The sequence below is a fragment of the Giraffa tippelskirchi genome, chromosome 11 (genome assembly GCF_054371585.1).
Source record: "Giraffa tippelskirchi isolate mGirTip1 chromosome 11, T2T-mGirTip1v1.2.pri, whole genome shotgun sequence".
NCBI lineage: Eukaryota > Metazoa > Chordata > Mammalia > Artiodactyla > Giraffidae > Giraffa > Giraffa tippelskirchi.
This window is the reverse complement of record NC_137285.1, coordinates 56,562,541-56,580,922: the sequence shown is the minus strand read 5'-3', so window position 1 is coordinate 56,580,922 and position 18,382 is coordinate 56,562,541. Positions and strand designations below refer to the sequence as shown.

General features: G+C 40.6%; 1 protein-coding gene across 6 annotated transcripts in view; it reads left to right on the top strand.

Annotated features, from left to right (window-relative positions):
- Positions 1-13,484: 13,484 nt before the first annotated feature.
- TTC29 (tetratricopeptide repeat domain 29) overlaps positions 13,485-18,382 on the top strand; it is a 245,195-nt gene continuing 240,297 nt past the window's right edge. For all 6 annotated transcript variants that reach the window (XM_081544279.1, XM_081544278.1, XM_081544277.1 and 3 more), the window contains exons 1-2: positions 13,485-13,556; positions 14,358-14,404. The gene's annotated coding sequence lies outside the window, so the exon portion shown is untranslated. The remainder of the gene's footprint in view (positions 13,557-14,357; positions 14,405-18,382) is intronic.

Below are 18,382 nucleotides of genomic sequence, written 5' to 3'. Positions count from 1 at the left end.
CGCACTGATCATAGCAAACAGCCTCTTCCAACAACACAAGAGAAGAATCTACACGTGAACATAACCAGATGGTCAACGCTGAAATCAGACTGATTATATTCTCTGCAGCCAAAGATGGAGAAGCTCTATACAATCAGCAAAGACAAGACTGGGAGCTGACTGTGGCTCAGATCATGAACTCCTTATTGCCAAATTCAGACTTAAATTGAAGGAAGTAGGGAAAACCACTAGACCATTCAGATATTACCTAAATCAAATCCCTTTTGACTATACAGTAGAAGTGAAAAATAGATTTAAGAGACTTGATCTGATAGAGTGCCTGATGAACTATGGATGGAGGTTCATGACATTGTACAGGAGATAGGGATCAAGACCATCCCCATGGAAAAGAAATGTAAAAAAGCAAAATGGCTGTCTGAGGAGGCCTTACAAATAGCTGTGAAAAGAAGAGAAGCGAAAAGCAAAGGAGAAAAGGAAAGATATTCCCATCTGAATTCAGAGTTCCAAAGAACAGCAAGAAGAGATAAGAAAGCCTTCCTCAGTGATCAATGCAAAGAAATAGAGGAAAACAACAGAATGGGAAAGACTAGAGATCTCTTCAAGAAAATTAGAGATACCAAGGGAACATTTCATACAAAGATGGGCTCCATAAAGGACAGAAATGGTATGGACCTAACAGAAGCAGAAGATATTATGAAGAGGTGGCAAGAACACACAGAAGAACTGTACAAAAAAGATCTTCACGGCCCAGATAATCACGATGGTGTGATCACTCACCTAGAGCCAGACATCCTGGAATGTGAAGTCAAGTGGGCCTTAGAAAGCATCACTACGAACAACTAGTGGAGGTGATGGAATTCCAGTTGAGCTATTTCAAATCCTGAAAGATGATGCTGTGAAAGTGCTGCACTCAATATGCTAGTAAATTTGGGAAACTCAGCAGTGGCCACAGGACTGGAGAAGGTCAGTTTTCATTCCAATCCCAAAGAAAGGCAATGCCAAAGAATGCTCAAACTACCACACAATTGCACTCATCTCACACGCTAGTAAAGTAATGCTCAAAATTCTTCAAGCCAGGCTTCAACAGCACATGAACTGTGAACTTTCAGATGTTCAAGCTGGTTTTAGAAAGAGCAGAGGAACCAGAGATCAAATTGCCAACATCTGTTGGATCATTGAAAAAGCAAGAGAGTTCTAGAAAATCATCTACTTCTGCTTTATTGACTATGCCAAAACCTTTGACTGTGTGGATCACAATAAACTGTGGAAAATTCTGAAAGAGATGGGAATACCAGACCATCTGACCTGTCTCTTGAGAAACCTGTATGCAGGTCAGGAAGCAACAGTTAGAACTGGACATGGAACAACAGACTGGTTCCAAATAGGAAAAGGAGTACGTCAAGGCTGTATATTGTCACCCTATTTATTTAACTTATATGCAGAGTACATCATGGGAAATGCTGGGGTGGATGAAGCACAAGCTGGAATCAAGATTGCTGGGAGAAATATCAATAACCTCAGATATGCAGATGACACCACCGTTATGGCAGAAAGTGAAGAGGAACTAAAAAGCCTCTTGATGAAAGTGAAATAGGAGAGTGAAAAAGTTGGCTTAAAGCTCAACCTTCAGAAAACTAAGATCATGGCATCTGGTCGCATCACTTCTTGGCAAATAGACAGGGAAACAGTGGAAACTGTGTCAGACTTTATTTTGGGGGGCTCCAAAATCACTGCTGATGGTAATTGCAGCCATGAAATTAAAAGATGCTTACTCCTTGGAAGGAAGGTTATGACCAACCTAGACAGCATATTAAAAAGCACAGACATTATTTTGCCAACATAGGTCCATCTAGTCAAGGCTATGGTTTTTCCAGCGGTCATGTATGGATGTGAGAGTTGGATGGTGAAGAAACCTGAGCACCTAAGAATTGATGCTTTTGAGCTGTGGTGTTGGAGAAGACTCTTGAAAGGAGATCCCACCAGTCCATCCTAAAGGAGATCAGTCCTGGGTGTTCATTGGAAGGACTGATGTTGAAGCTGAAACTCCAATACTTTGGCCACCTCATGCGAAGAGTTGACTCATTGGAAAAGACTCTGATGCCGGGAAGGATTGGGGGCAGGAGGAGTAGGGGACGACACAGGATGAGATGGCTGGATGGCATCACCGACTCAATGGACATGAGTTTGGATGGACTCCAGGAGTTGCTGATAGACAGGGAGGCCTGCCGTGCTGCGATTCATGGGGTCGCAAAGAGTCGGACACGACTGAGCGACTGAACCGAACTGAACTGATGGCTCTTTTTGGATAGATTACCCTAGTTAAGGGCTTCCTTGGTGGCTCAGACTGTAAAGAATCTATCCTTAGTGCAGGAGACATAGGAGATGTGGGTTCAGTTCCTGGGTCAGGATGATTCCCCTGGAGAAGGGAACAGCAACCCACTCCAATTTTCTTGCCTGGAGAATTCCATGGACAGAGGAGCCTGGCAGGCTACAGTCCATGGGGTCACAAAGAGTCGGACACAACTGAGTGACTAATACACACACCCGCTTGTCAAAGACCTATACCTCAGTTTTGAAGATCCAGTAATGTGACTTTGAAGCATACCCAATGGTGATCAATCTTAGTAAAGGATTTAACCCCACATAACTAAACTCACATACGTTGACACACAAACCAAATGTCAGTGTCTTAATTTACAATGAGAATATAATTTACAGGAGAACATAAATATTCATGTGAGTTATTTAGCCAGAACATACTTTTCATCCATTTAGGAATCTCTAGATAGAGAAGGAAGTTCTACTTATGAGATTTCTTGATAAGCATGGAAAAGAGTTAATTAAAATCCTGACTTAGGGGAAAAGCTTTGGAGTCAGCGAGACCAAAGTTATATGTAGACTCTTCTGTAACTAACCAATTTCACCCATAAAGGGCTGATAAATTTTATTTTCAAATATTCGTTTTATTTCAATCTTCTTGAAGGTTATTCATAATTTTCCCATGCCCTAGCTACAACAAATTATGTAAAATTGACAACTATTTCAAATATAATCCTGAATATCCTAGATCAATAAATATGTTGTTGTGTGTTCAGGTTTTCCTTGCTTTTGTTGCAACTCAGAATATTTTATCACTGTATTTTTTCACAGGATAAGCTCTTCTTCCACAGCTTTCTGCCTCTCTATTCTAAAACTGATCATATATCCAAAGAGCCAAGGTCTTCTGCTCTTCTAGTCCCTTCGGCATACCTGACACACCTCTACTCTTTTTTTCAAGGCTCAAAGTCACATCTCGAGCACTATCCCCTCTGTGAAGACTTTTGTAACTGCCAGACCTCCACTCAGCCCTGGCCAGATGTGTGGTCCCTCCTTGGGACACCAAATGTGATGTCATCTTTATAGCACTTGCCACATGGACTGTGGACATCCACAGGATTGGATGGTCCAGGGAGGAGCATCAGCCACAGTGGTCTGTGCTGTACCAGGTTCCATTGGGTTAACTGATTACATCAATGGGGTAGAGGTGGAAATACTTGGGAGGCCTGAGGTCAATACCAGAGAAAAAAGAGTCCTATCTCAGTGTTACGTTTATGATCTTATATAAGAAGCAAGTTAGGAGCGAAGAGGATTGAGAACAGAAGAGGGAGCAGAATGTAATGGCATAAGACAAGGACCTCAGTCCAGTTCTCTCTTTTTCTGGTGAAGATGGGACATGGAGCTTGAAAGCAAAGGAATAGTTGTCTCTGTTGTACCTCTGTCTTCATTTCCAGGCTATGAGTTCACTGAGGACATGACTTACCTTTATATTCCTACCCTAGCAGACCACCCAGTTTGTTGAAATGATGGATGGATGGATGGATGGATTCATAAATTTAGACTTTTAAATTTAGTGTTTAGGACTGTTACTTTATATATATGTATTTTTCTGCTATATCTAATTCAGCTTTTATTTCTACTTTTATTTAATATGTTACTTCCCTCTGAGACTGAACTGGAAGTGTTAGCAGAATTTTACCAAATGTGATATTTGTCATCTTGTTTATAACAGTCTTTGTAAAATGTCATTATAGTCTATATTTTTGTTCATGAACTTACAATTCCCCTTGCATATAAACAGTTAGAGCTCTGTCTTTGGAGAATGGGAAATTTCATTTCTGAATTGCATTGGAAAAATACTGATATACCTCTTAATATCTTAGAATGATATTTGTATAAATGTAAGTAGCTGGATGAAAGTATGGACATGAATATGTTTCTTATTGGACTTCCCAGGTGGCACTAGTGGTAAAGAACCTGCCTGCCAATGCAGGAGACATAAGAGGTGGGTTCAATCCCTGGGTCAGGAAGATCTCTGGAGGAGGGCATGGCAGCCCACTCCAGTGTTCCTGCCTGGAAAATCTAATGGACAGAGGAGCCTGGCAGGCTGCAGTCCACAGGGTTGCAAAGAGTTCAACACAACTGAATGACTTAGCACACATTCATGTTTCTTATTATAGACACACAAAACTAAGTTTGCAAGAGATTTGACAACTATTGAAGCAGATTATTTTGTGGAAATTTGTCTTCACTTGTAGAAAACATTGCTGCTGTACTTTGATCCAGTGTGTGAAGGCACAAAATAATGAATAAAATTAAAAATGAAGCATATATATATGTTCGAGTTCAAATGGTACTGGTTTAATTAGCATATTTGGGAGTCTGAGAAAATAGAACTGTACCAATCCAAACCAAAAGTATGAAAATGCTGAAAGAAATGAGGAAATAAGTTTTAATACTGATATTTATAAGACATGATTTAAGGAAGTTGTTTTTGTATACTTTATATTTAAAAACAATGTGGTTTGTACACATTAAGAAAAAAAAAAACAGCTAAAACTATATTTAAACCAAGGAAATATACATTAGATGTTAAAAAAGGTAGTTTAGATTTTCAAGTTAGGTCCTGAAGACCTTCCAGGCTTCTTAAATGTTGATGGTGTTAAGGAAATCTTTTTCCAGACCCTTGGCTTTTATATGTGTTTTTTCCTAACCTTGGTATGCCTGCTTGTTAAGCCTTCAGTCTGCTCCTTCTCCTTCTCCAATCCCTTTTCATGTTACAAAATCTTGACTAACAAAGGGACCATTTGAGAATGCGTAATTCAAAACCTCTTGGCTGATTCTATTCAATTAAATTTTAAAAGGTATTTGTCTAGGTTCTTTTAACTGCAAAACACTTAAAACAATTACAAGGGTGAATGTGGCTCAGACAGTAAAGAAACTGCCTGCAATGCAGGAGGCCCTGTGTTCGATCCCTGGGTCAGGAAGATCCCCTGGAGAAGGCAATGGTAATCCACTCCAGTCCTGGAGAATCCCATGGACAGAGAAACCTGGCAGGCTACAGTTTATGTGGTTGCAGAGTCGAACACAACTGAGGGACTATTATACCTCGATGGCTTAGCTGGTAAAGTGTTCGTCTGAAATGCAGGAGACACAGGAGACGCGAGTTTTGTCCCTGGGTCAGGAAGATTCTCTGGAGGAGGAAACAGCAACCCACTCCAGTATTCTTGCCAGAAAAATCCCCTGGACAGAGGAGCATGGCAGGCTATAGTCTAAAGGGTTGTAAAAAGTCAGAAATGATTTAGCAACTATGCACACACATGCATATATATTGGTAAAATCTTTTATCAAAAGGCATTCAACTCTAAATTCAGTGTAAAAATGATTACTTGCAAGTGTTGATAAGCAAACAGCTTTTTGTTTTTACCTTAGAATATTTAGTTTAGTGCCCTGTTTATGTATGATCAATAAATATTGACTAGATTTCTCCACCTGATTTATTGCACAAATAGAAAATATTTAAATGTCAAAAGCATTTTCTAATATTTTGAGCCAGATCAAAACCACATCATTTGACTATATAAGTAGAATATTTTGGCCTCAAATTTTTAAACAAATTTTATCAAATCTCTGTATAATGATAGAAAAATAAATGTAATAACATATGCTCTTTAATGCAGTTTCTTAAAAGAATTTTAAGAGTCTCAGCTATTACTTTAGAAAACACAATGTTCTCATGTGTTTAGTGTGAATAATCAATATTACCTGTAATTAATACATACTATTTCACAATAACATTTTATCTCATTTGTAATACTTTCTTAACTACTGTGTAAATTGACTTTACTTGTAAGTAGTAAAATCAACTCTGGCTAACTTTAGAAAAATTAATTTATTGGAGTGACATTAGAAGCCAAAAAGTCCTTGTGAAACTGTGAAAGAGACAGGGAAGGGTCAGTATAAGGGCAGAAACTGGGGCTATAAAATAAGAATTATAGTTATTATGTCAGGACAGGTTACAGCTTCAAACAAGATGAGAGGCATAATTCATATCATATCAGGCTTCAAAATCCAAAGATATGTAAATAAGCATTTGGGTTTGATGTGCAAATTTCAATGAACCATACTTTACTTTGGATTAGAGTATCCATCCACCTAAACCACCAGCCACCAAACTTCACGGAGGTGAAAGACTCCTGTATTTTCACAAGATATTTATGCTTCCTTTTGGCATGCATGTAGAACACCAAGGCATGGAGGGTGCATGCTAATTCTTGTTCTCCAACTCTATTAGAAAACCTCCCAGTGCAGTGATCTAGGCTGGTATTCTGTGAGATGGTGAGGTAATTGAGGTACCTGTGTACTCAAGTTGCAGCAAGGAGCCAGAGTTGACAAATTACTGAGTTGAAAATAAAGGCATACTGCTGTCCCTACTAGGTCACAGCAAATTGTTTCTGTTTGTTTGGGGTTTTTTTCCAATTAATCAAAATATAGGGGGTAGAGGAGTCTATGCTGCATACTAGTTTGTCCCAGCAAGAAGGCTCTATTAGAAACAGCAGTATTATGAGAGCTACCACCTGATTAACCTTTTATTCTTCAGAACACGAATCTATTTTGGTCAGATAAACCTGAGAATTAAATGGAAATGTACAAGGAATTGGGGCTTCCCTGGTGGCTCAGTGGTAAAGAATCACCTGCAATGCAAGAGATGCAGGAGACTCAGGTTTGATTCCTGTGTTGGGAAGATCCTCTGGAGGAGGACATGGCAACCCGCTCCAGTATTCTTATCTGGAGTATCCTAAGGATACTGGCAGGCTGCAGTCCATAAGGTTGCAAAGAGTTGGACACAGCTGAAGCAACTGAACATGCACACAAGGAATTATCACTCTTAAATTTTTCAAGTCTGAAATTCCATCATGATGCAATACTACTTTTGATTCACTATTTTTGTAGGAAAGTGTAGGGTTAGTTTGAAACTGATCTATGGTAGCTTTTTATTTATCTCTAGGCACACCTGGGCCCATGGTACTTTCCAGTGTTGACCAAGATAGGAATGAAATGTACTGGCTGGTGATATATAATGCGCTGTGTAAAATCTGAAACTCCCTTGAAGGCACTATGGACTAGCTTGTCTACATTATTTTTGAAAAATATATAGATTGTTAATCTGCACCTGTTTTACCTGGCTACATGGCCTATTTTGTCTACAAGATTGGTAGAATATAAAAGACCCCTTGGTGAAAAGGGAACCCCTGTACACTGTTGATGCGAATGTGAACAGGTAGTCATTACAGAAAAAAATAAGGATCTTCCTCAAAAAATTAAAAATAGAATTAACATATGATGTAGCAATCCTACTTTTGGGTGTAAATCCAGAAAAGATAAGAAATCAGTATCTTGGAGGGATATCTGCCCTCCCACTTTCAAGGCAGCATTATTTTATAATTGCCAAGATATGTAAACAATCTAAGTGCCTTCAATGGGTGAATAAATAAAGAAAATGTGATATATAGCATATATAATAATATGTATAATGTTTCATATTCTATAATGAAATATTAGCCATAAAAAAGAAGAAAATCTTGCCATTTTCAATAATATAGGTAAATTTGTAGGGCATTATGCCAACTGAAATAAGCCAAACAGGGATGGACAAATACTGTATGGTATCACTCTTACGTAAAATCTAAAAAAATGGCCTACTACATTGAAGCAGAGAACAGAATGGTGGTTGCCAGGGGTTGTGGGCAGGAGGAAATGGGGAGATACAGGTCAAAGGATACAAACTTTCAGTTATAAGATGACTAAATTCTGAGGAACTCATGTACAGCATGGTGATCAGAGTTACTACTAATACAGTATTGTATGCTTGAGATGTACCGAGAGTAGGTCTTAAGTGATCTTACCACACACACAAAGAGTTAACTATGTGAGGTGATGAAAGTGTTCATGATCTTGATAATAATTTTACAACGTACAAGTATATCAAATCATCACATTATATAATTTAAATATTCTTATTATTATTAGTTAAAATTTTTATTTTTTCAATTATTCCTCAACAAAGCTAAAAAAATAAAATTAGAAAAAAGAAAGTGTTTTAAATCTTAAAAATAATAAATAAAAGATCCCTTGGTACATTTTTGTTCTGGAGGCAAAGTGCATCCTGTACAACTGGGAGAGGATGAGAGAAGTTGTCTCTGGGTGTTCAGGACCAATCTGAAGCTGCCTTATATATGTTGTCTCTGCTTCTCTGTGTCCTCTGCCTATAAGAACTCTTTCTGAGCAAGCTGTGCAGGAGTCTATTAAATCTTTTCAGTTATCTGTCCCAGTGTAATTGCTGCACGAAGGGAGAGTTTCAAGAGTTTCCTCTTGACTTTCTCTTACCATTCAGTTCAGTTCAGTTCACTTCAGTCGCTCAGTCGTGTCCAACTCTTTTTGACCCCATGGGCTGCAGCATGCCAGGTTTCCCTGTACTTCACCAACTCCGAGAGTTTGCTCAAACTCATGTCCATCGAGACAGTGATGCCATCCAACCACCTCATCCTCTGTCATCCCCTTCTCCTCCTGCCTTCCATCTTTCTCAACATCAAGGTCTTTTCCAAAGAGTCAGTTCTTTGCATCAGGTGGCCAAAGTATTGAAGTTTCAGCTTCAGCATCAGTCCTTTCAATGAATATTCAGGCTCTATTTCCTTTAGGATGGACTGGTTGGATCTCTGAAGTCTATGGGACTCTCAAGAGTCTTTTCCAACACCGCAGTTTAAAAGCATAGATACTTTGGTGCTCATCTTTCTTTATAGTCCAACTTTCACATCCATACATGACTACTGGGAAAACCAAAGCTTTGACTAGATGGACCTTTGTTGGTAAAGTAATGTCTCTGCTTTTTAATATGATATCTAGATTTGTCATTGCTTTTCTTCCAAGGAGCTCGTGTCTTTTAATTTCATAGCTGCAGTCACCATTGCAGTGATTTTGGAGCCCAAAAAACTAAAGTCTGTCATTGTTTCTATTGTTTCCCCATCTATTTGCCATGAAGTGATGGGACCAGATGCCATGATCTTAGTTTTCTGAAGGTTGAGCTTTAAGCCAACTATTTCACCCTCCTTTTTCACTTTCATCAAGAGGCTCTTTAGTTCTTCTTCACTTTCTGCCATAAAGGTGGTGTCATCTGCGTATCTGAGGTTATTGATATTTCTCCCAGCAATCTTGATTCCAGCTTGTGCTTCATCCACCCCAGCATTTCGCATGATGTACCCTGCATTTAAGCTAAATAAGCAGGGTGACAATATACAGCCTTGATGGACTCCTTTTCCTATTTGGAACCAGTCTGTTGTTCCATGTCCAGTTCTAACTGTTGCTTCCTGACCTGCATACAGGTTTCTCAAGAGACAGGTCAGATGGTCTGGTATTCCCATCTCTTTCAGAATTTTCCACAGTTTATTGTGATCCACACAGTCAAAGGCTTTGGCATAGTCAAGAAAGCAGAAATAGATGTTTTTCTAGAACTCTCTTGCTGTTTCGATGATCCAGCACATGTTGGCAACTTGACCTCTGGTTCCTCTGCCTTTTCTAAAACCAGCTTGAACATCTGGAAGTTCACGGTTCACGTATTGCTGAAGCCTGGCTTGGAGAATTTTGAGCATTACTTTATCAGCGTGTAAGATAAGTGCAATTGTGTGGTAGTTTGAGCATTCTTTGGCATTGCCTTTCTTTGGGATTGGAATGAAAACTGACCTTTTCAAGTCCTGTGGCCACTGCTGAGTTTTCCAGATTTTCTGGCATATCGAGTGCAGCACTTTCACAGCAGCATCTTTTAGGATTTGAAATAACTCAAATGGAATTTCATCACCTCCACTAGCTTTGTTCATAGTGATGCTTCCTGAGGCCCATGTGACTTCGCATACCAGGATGTCTGGCTCTAGGTGAGTGATCATACCATAGTGGTTATATGGGTCATGAAGATCTTTTTTGTACTTTAAAACATATCACATTTAATAAAGACTTTCAGTGAAATTTCAAGGGGAAGTTGAGGCTCCAGGTGGACTCCTTGTTACTGTAGCATAGAGGACACAGCCTGAGCACTGATTCTCTAAGTTCTCATCGTTAGAGAAACTCAAGGAGATGTAGCTTGCCCACAGCTATGGAGACTCTCACTTAAGGAAGAAACTTGGAGAACAGTTCTATTCAAACAAGGAAGGAAATTTACACCAGAGATACAGTCCTTCTCTCTTAAATATGAATCAACATCTTTAGCACTGATGCTGAATCCCCCCCTTACTTTCTAATTTCCGTAGTTGAAGATCTTGATTTTTAGCATTCATATGACTACTCAAAATAAAGATCATATTTTCCAGCTGCTCTTGAAAGTGCAAGAGGAGAGTGAAAAAGTTGGCTTAAAGCTCAACATTCAGAAAACTAAGATCATGGCATCTGGTCCCATCACTTCATGGGAAATAGATGAGGAAACAGTGCAAACAGTGTCAGACTTTATTTTTGGGGGCTCCAAAATCACTGCTGATGGTGATTGCAGCCATGAAATTAAAAGACGCTTACTCCTTGGAAGGAAGGTTATGACCAACCTAGATAGCATATTTAAAAGCAGAGACATTACTTTGCCAACAAAAGTCTGTCTAGTCAAGGCTATGGTTTTTCCAGTGGTCATGTATGGATGTGAGAGTTGGACAGTGAAGAAAGCTGAGCGCTGCAGAATTGATGCTTTTGAACTGTGGTGTTGGAGAAGACTCTTGAGAATCCCTTGGACTGCAAGGAGATCCAATCAATCCATCCTAAAGATCAGTCCTGGGTGTTCATTGGAAGGACTGATGTTGAAGCTGAAACTCCAATACTTTGGCCACCTCATGTGAAGAGTTGACTTATTGGAAAAGACCCTGATGCTGGGAAGGATTGGGAGCAGGAGGAGAAGGGGGTGACAGAGGATGAGATGGTTGGATGGCATCACCGACTCGATGGACATGGGTTTGGGTAAACTCAGGGAGTTGGTGATGGACAGGGAGGCTTGGTGTGCTGCAGTTCATGGTGTCGCAAAGAGTCGGACACGACTGAGCGACTGAACTGAACTGAACTGAACTTGAAGCTAAACGTGACAATGTGATAAAGTTCTTGCCAATGGGGTGTAGCAAGAAACCATGCATTCATCTTCTTGGAAAGACTATGGTATTATTCCCAATTCTATGTGGGGAAGGCAGAGGAAGTAATGAGAAGAATTACATATGCAAGAATCAGTTCTAGGCACCTCTGTTTATTCTGTTACTCATTCAATTAATTTAAAAAGTATTTTTGAACACATACTATATATGAACTCCAGTACCATTCCAGGGAATTCAGAGAAAAGTAAGACAAAAATAAGAGCTCTTTGCTCTTAAAGAGATCCCAATCTTTCAGTGGAAATTTACTCATATAAACCAAGCACCAGGCAAAGTAATGGGCTTCCCTGGTAGCTCAGTTGGTAAAGAATCTGCCTGCAATACCGGAGACCTCCTGCAGTGCAGGAGACTTGGGTTTGATCTCTGGGTCAGAAGATTCCTTGGAGAAGGAAATGGCAACCCATTCCAGGATTCTTGCCTGGGAAATCCCATGGACAGAAGAGCCTGGCAGGCTGCAGTCCCCATGGGGTCGCAAGAGTTGGACACAACTTAGTGACTAAACCAACTCATGCAAAGTAATACTTCTAATAATGAAAGTAGGTCTAAGGGGAAGGAGTTGAGAGAGAGAGAGAGAGTTTAATTTTGTGAGGCTGTTGTAGAGTCCTCAAAGTTTTCAGATACTGTCTCTAGATACAGTTACACCTGAAGCTGGCATCTTTGTATTGCAGAAAACAATGTTTCCATTTTTTGCTTAAACCAGTTTGAGCCAGGATTCTGTCACTTACATATAACATTCTCTGAGCTCCTTAGCTCTATGAACTCTCAGGCTAAGGAGTGGAGAAAGAGAATAACCAAAGAACCGCCAGTGAAAAACAGCAAACAGGAGGAATAAAGCCACACTAGGAGAGCCTCATGCTGGAAGGAAGGTGCATGGAATTCACATACCTCAAAGCTGAAAAGGCAGGAAGAACTTGAACAGAATTCACACAGTCACCTGTGGAGCTGTGTTAAGATGTTTCTGAAAACTGAGAAATGAGTTCACGAGAACAGAATGCGAGGGATCCCATGGAGCCCGGTCACAGGTAGTCACAGTGATCAATTGAATGTATTCAATATAATGTAAATTTATTTGGTGGAAGTAATTTAGTAATTTATTGCAGCAAATTAGATGTTGGAATGAAAATGTGGCTATGGTTGTTAGGCTTGTAGTCCAAATAGAATCTATTTATGATTAATAGAATGGTGTGAGCAGTACAGCTGACTCATTTTCTTACAGTGCGTGACAGTAGCCAATGAATAAAAGCTTAGCTTTCCAGCACATCTATATTTGGGGAGTAATAAGCCACAGGCTTCACTGTCTTGCCCTCTATCTGTATGAGACAATGAGCCAGGAAGTTCACTTCCTTATATTTACATGTGAGAGAAGGGGTGGAACCTTGGACTGCGATTAACTGGCTGACATTAAGTGGGTGTAAATATAAAATCCCGCGTTTCAGAGGAAGTTTTAAAATATATATGTAAAGACAGGACGCAGGGAGAGTCTATGAAAGAGACCTTGAGTTTTTAGCTCATCACCACTCAAAATTGGATTCTCTTTCTGAAGACAGGATTAGGAAAGTTGTTTGCGTGGGACATGAAAAAGATGGTTCTGAGCGCAACAGAGGCTGAGGAAGATGAGAATGAAGGAGTTATCCAGCTGGATAAAGTGGGGGGTCTTGGGGGTCTTGAACGCCAAGCTGAGCGTTTTTCCATCAATGTGTGGACGGTAGGGCAACGTTGCAAAATATTGAGAATGCAGTGCCGTGAGGGAAATGATTCAGGGCGGCAAATTAGAGGCCTCCTGGATAAGGTGAATTAATTTCTGAAAGCTGTCTTAACTTCTGAGAGCCGTCTGGCGGGAAAAAGCTGCCGGGTGTAGACGTCCCCAGCACTGCGCTCACTAGGCCCCGCCCCTACAAGGCTCCGCCCCCAACCCAGAATCTCAGTTTAGCCTAACCCCGTCCCCTTCCGTCCCGTCCCGCCCCCTCTGTATCCCTGGAGACGCTCGTGCGTCCTCTCTCTGCGCCTGCTCCGCAGTGTCTGGGACCCACCGCCGGAGGAGAGGCCAGCGCCGGCGCCCAGCACCTGCTACGGGTGAGGGACACACTTCGGCGGAACAGAAAACCAGAGTCGTTCCCCAGGGCCAATCCATCGAGATTCGTGGACTCCAAGAAAAGATGGGTTATTTTTCCAGGCAGTCCCTCCTCTGACCCATACAGACCTTCCTCAGTCAGTCGAGAGACAAGCTTCCTAAGCCAAGGCCTTCGCCATTTATTTCAAGAAATGCATAGAAGGGGGAGCACAGAAAGGCGCTCTCCTCGCCTTTGAGTTCACCCTTTGAGGGCAGTGGAAAAAATCAATTAGTCCTGTTTAGAACTGGGTAGGAACTGAGATGCCCTCGGTTTTGATAGATAACCAAAGTTTGAGAGATCGCATTATCCCTAATGTCACGTTTACGTAAGAATACATCGATTTTTGTTGTTGTTTAGCCGCTAAGTCGTGTCTGACTTTTGGGAAATCCCATGGACAGTGGAGCCTGGCAGGCTACAGACCATGGGGTCACAAAAGAGTCCCAAAGGAATATATCAATAGTATTTCAGATGTATTGATATTTCATTGAATTAGTGATTAGGTTCTCCCATAGGAGCTATACTTTTTTTTTTTTTATGGTTTGCATTTTTAATCATTGACATAATAAGTCAGCTGTCACAGCAGGATTATTTTTTTTTTTTAAAGTTTGTATAACTACAAGTAGATATCTGGTGTTTTGTGGTACGAATAAATCTTATTCCAGGATTTGGAGCAGTGAGGGGAGTTAGTGAGTTAGTCTGTTGACTAATTTTTAACTTTTTCTCTTCTCTCCTTTGCTATTATTCGTTGCTTCCAAATTTTCAGGCTGAAGTCTGTAAACCTGGAGAGACCTTCAGCAGTAATCTCCAAATGTAAGTCGAGTGAAACATGGCCCACTTTCAAACACTTTTCCTGCTTTAAGTTTTGATTTAACTATCAATACATGTCAGTTAGCAGGAAATGTGTGGTTTCTATTTATTTAACAACCTAATTACCTATCATAGAATGCTAAATGTGTCCGAAAATACAAGGGATAAACATTTACTGACATTTTATTTTATGTGAATTTTTTTTTTTTTTTTACTCTTTTCAGGAGCAGATTATTGACATTTCTTCTGTAGTTTTCTTTAAACTTTCATAGTAAAAGAGCTTGTGGTGATACTATGATAAGTTCCAATTCTTATTGACGATCTTGTTGATGATAGTAAAATGATATTTATTTTGAACTCTCTTGATGACACATGATACATTTGCTTGCTGTGTGTTTATTGGTTTTATTTCTCACATTTCAGCTTTTTCCCCCAAGGTGACTGAATTCTGGAGATAGTGGTCAGCGTCAAACATAGTTACTCCCCAGGTAGCCTGTGTCTATAGAACTCGAGGCTTCCCCTTCCTTTGTGTTTCTTGATAAGGGTATCTCTGGGGATTGTGGGGAAAAGAGGGTTACTCTTTGAAGAATTTTACTTGGGGGCCAGAAACTTAAACTCACACCATGGGACACTTCAGCCTGATCCACCCCCTCAAACCTTTCATCCTGTGTTTCTCCATTCTCATTTGTCTTTGCATGTGGGGGCCAAACTTAGAGATTGTAACTGTGATACAGGAGCCAACCAGGAGATCAAAGAATCCACCAAATCTCCTCTGAATACCAACAGTGGAATGGCTTAAGGCAGCCTTTTGATCTTTGACTCAGCTCCTGTGCTGCCTAGAGTACACTGCCCATTTGGTAGCACTGGGGGAGCTGCCTCTGGGTCCCCTAACAGACAGCTTCACCCTGACCTCCTAGGGCTAGGCTCATCTGGGTACCAGCCAGGGAAGTACCACTCATTATTCTCCCTTAGGTACCCGTCCTGAGGTAGCACCCACCATGTGTGATTTCCTGTGTGGTGTGGAGCTAGGAGGACCCTGATGAAGTGTCAGTTGTGAAGGATGATGGGTTCCATTTCTGCTTCAGGCCTAGATCAGCCACTCCCAGCGCTAGTCCCATTCCTTCTGGATGGAGCCCACTAGAAAGCAGGGAACACTCTCTAGTCCACACGAGGAAAATGATACCATTCATATTAACAAAGAGCAAAAGGCTTTCTTCACTCAGCAGGTATGATTTCAGCCTGAAAGGACAGACCCCTAAGTGTGCTTGCATTTTTTTCTCACTTATTTTCCCCTTGGTTTGCTTCTATATGCTAAAATGCAGCTATTTCCTACTCTAAGAACATTCAGCAGAAATAAGACTGAACTGATCAGACGTAAAAGAGATGGTGATTACTTACATAGGAAAATAATAAGTTACAGGATCCTTTTACACATTTGATGCATTTCAAATATTATGTGTGTCACAAAATTTGGTTCAACAGCTACCTATTATATAAAACAAAATATCTTTACATAGCCATGTATGGATTCTAAAAAACAAAACCGCCTTTCCCAACAGGCATAGGCTAGGGAGGATGTGGGGCTTAGAGCAGCGAAGGGAGCCCGTCACATTCCACCCTAACTCTGAGCTGAAACTTTCAACGTAGACTGGTTGAGGGATATTTTTTCCAACGCACAGTTAATAATTTTTTCCACTTTATCATTCAGCTCTGACCACCCCCCATTCAGAGTTGTGCCTTGAGGCTTGCCAGCAGGGCTTGCAATACTTACATTAAACTAAATTTAAGAGTAAAGGTGCTCCTGCTGCTAATGTTCTTAGATCAGAGGAGAGCAAAATGAAGGAACTGGCAGCTGAAACTTTAATGGTTGGAAACGTTGACTCAGATTTAAAAAAAAAAAATTGCAGTAGATCTGCGTGACAAAGGAGACATGTTCCTCTCCACGTCTAACATGTGCGTAAGATTTTATTAGATGCTTGTATTTTCTAGCAAAAATGGTCTAACCCAAGTAAATATCAGTGAGGATTGATTTTATATCACAGCCTGGTAGGCCAGTTCTTGGGAAGCTTATACACGCCTTGATGGAATATGTGAGATGGAACTGAGTTTCTGGGGTTTGGCCCCTCTGTGTGCGAGCTAAGTCACTTAGTCGTGTCCGACTCTTTCTGACCCCATGGACTATTGCCCACCAGGCTCCTGTGTCCATAAGATTCTCCAGGCAAGAATATTGGAGTGGGTAGCCATTCCCTTCTCCAAGAGATCTTCCCAACCCAGGGATCGAACATGCATCTCTTATGTCTCCTGCACGGACAGATGGGTTCTTTACTACTGGTGCCACCTGGGAAGTATATTTGGTCCCACCGCGTACACGTGTCTGGGTCTTCCTAGTGTTTGAAGAAATTGCAAGTACCTTTTTCTTGTTTTGAAGCTCCTTAAGAAACCCTTCAAAAGTCCCTACGATTATGCAGAGATCACCTCTGCCGGATGCCTTTGGTAAGCAAAGTAGGGGCTCTCAGAACAGAGTCTTAATTTGTCAGGGAAGGAATGTCCAGACTGAATCAAGCACAGGCTTCCTTTCTTTCCCTTTCCAACTCTCCTGGGGGCAGACAGGTCTGGGTTAAGAGCTGAGATGGCCCAGATTTGCTCTGATTTGCTCCATAACAGCAGAGGACTCTGCAATGCAGAGTCATCGCAGCTTCTTTGAAACAGGCTCACAAGGAGTAGGCTTGGGGAGCCTTTGCCCTTTAAATCTGTCCACCAGGTCTAATTCTGCCTTAGTTTTAATTTCTTACTACGGGTTCTATACAATATTGTCATTTATTAAGTTCTGTTTATCCAGTTAACTCAACAAGTTGATACAACATCTGATCAGAAAAATACAAATTTTTAAATACAAAAAAGTTAAGTAACTTTCTTATGAAGTTATGGCATATAATACATTATGTTTCTTAAATGTTTGTTTTAGAGGAAAGGACTGACATTTGCTATTTAGACTGAGTGCTTTAAAACTATAACTGTATAAAAATAAGTAGACCTTTTGTTTCATGAATCATATCATACACTAATAATCTGGGCAATATTAGGTTTCTGTAGACTTGCCCAATGGCTCAGTGGTAAAGAATCACTTGCAGTGCAGGAGACACAGGAGATGCGGGTTTGATCCCTGGGTCAAGGAGATCCCTTGGAGGAGGAAATCGCAATCCACCCCAGTATTCTTCCCTGGAGAATCCCATGGACAGAGGAGACTGGCGGGCTACAGTCCAAAGGGTCACAAAGAGTCAAACATGACTGAGAACACACACACACATTATATCTAAAACATGACACTTATCTCCATTAGAGTTTTCTCTTTATTATGCAAATAGTTATTTTCAGGCCAAGGTAACACACATTATATCTAAAACATGACACTTATCTCCATTAGAATTTTCTCTTTATTATGCAAATAGTTATTTTCAGGCCAAGGTAACAATCTTTTTTTTTTTTCAGAAACACTAGACTGCCTATTTCCACACTGAATTTCAAAAGACTTTTCCTCAAATCTCATTGCTTTTCCACTCTCCATCTTGCCATTGTATACAGCACTAGAGGAATATCTTGTCTCTGCAGGCCGCAGGCAGTCCTACCTTGAGTCTGACCACATCTTTCCACCTCTACCTAAACCACCATCCTCTGTCATCCAGATTTCATAACAACCTCCAGCTGGTCTCCATGTCTTTCTTTCTGCCCCCCACAGTCTTAAGTCCAAAAGAGATGCCAGAGTAATCCTTTCAAGGTAGAAGTCAAACTGTGTCACTCCTGGGCTCAAACCCTCCAATTAGAGTAAAAGTCATAGTTCTTTACGGTAATCTTCAAGACCCCATATCATCAGAACACCACCAAATTTCTCCTTAACTTCTCTGATGTCATATTTTTCTGCTGTTATTCATCCCTGGCTACTGGTGAGCACTGGGTACTTTCTAGTTCCCTGCTTGATGTTTA